Here is a 711-nt window from a genome sequence, read left to right on the forward strand (position 1 = left end):
AAGGTCAAGGCCACGCAATCATCCAACCAACGATGACTGATGGCTTTGAAATAAAAGGTCAATTTTTACATATGGTAACTAATACATGCCAATTCGGTGGAGCTCCAAATGAGGATGCTAACGAGCATCTTCGTAAGTTTGTAAGCATTTGCAAACTATTCAAAATTAAGGATGTCACCGATGATGTCGCATGTTTAAAAATATTTCCATGGTCATTAAAAGATGAAGCTATAGATTGGCTAGACTCATTACCCGAAGGCTATATTGAAGACTGGAATGATATGATGGACAAATTTTTGTCAGAATTCTTTCCTGCTTCAAAAGCAGCAAAATTACAAAGTGATATAAATCACTTTAAACAAAAACCTAATGAAACTCTTTATGAAGCTTGGACTCGATTCAATAAAATGCTTCGAATATGTCCTCAACATGGGTTGAGTACATTCCAAAAAGTCTGTGTATTTTATAAAGGAGTCAATGTTGCAACTAGAAAAGATATAGATGTTGCAGCCGGAGGTTCGGTTATGAAGAAAACACCTGAAGACGCTCACACAATCATTGCTGATTTAGCTTCCCATTCTCATAATTGGCATCAAGAAATAGAATTTTCTAGATCATCAAATGTTGCTAGTATTGAAAGCAATGATGAAATTGCTTCTTTAAAAGTTCAAATAGCAAATCAAGCAAGGCAAATCGAGAAAGTAACCAAGG

The 711-nt window shown here is 35.4% G+C and overlaps 1 non-coding gene across 1 annotated transcript; it reads right to left on the bottom strand.

Annotated features, from left to right (window-relative positions):
* Nucleotides 1–330: 330 nt before the first annotated feature.
* LOC139879195 (small nucleolar RNA R71) lies at nucleotides 331–436 on the bottom strand. The gene has a single exon (XR_011770047.1). It is a non-coding gene; the product is annotated as a small nucleolar RNA R71 (small nucleolar RNA).
* Nucleotides 437–711: the final 275 nt, after the last annotated feature.

This window comes from Rutidosis leptorrhynchoides, chromosome 11, assembly GCF_046630445.1.
Source record: "Rutidosis leptorrhynchoides isolate AG116_Rl617_1_P2 chromosome 11, CSIRO_AGI_Rlap_v1, whole genome shotgun sequence".
NCBI lineage: Eukaryota > Viridiplantae > Streptophyta > Magnoliopsida > Asterales > Asteraceae > Rutidosis > Rutidosis leptorrhynchoides.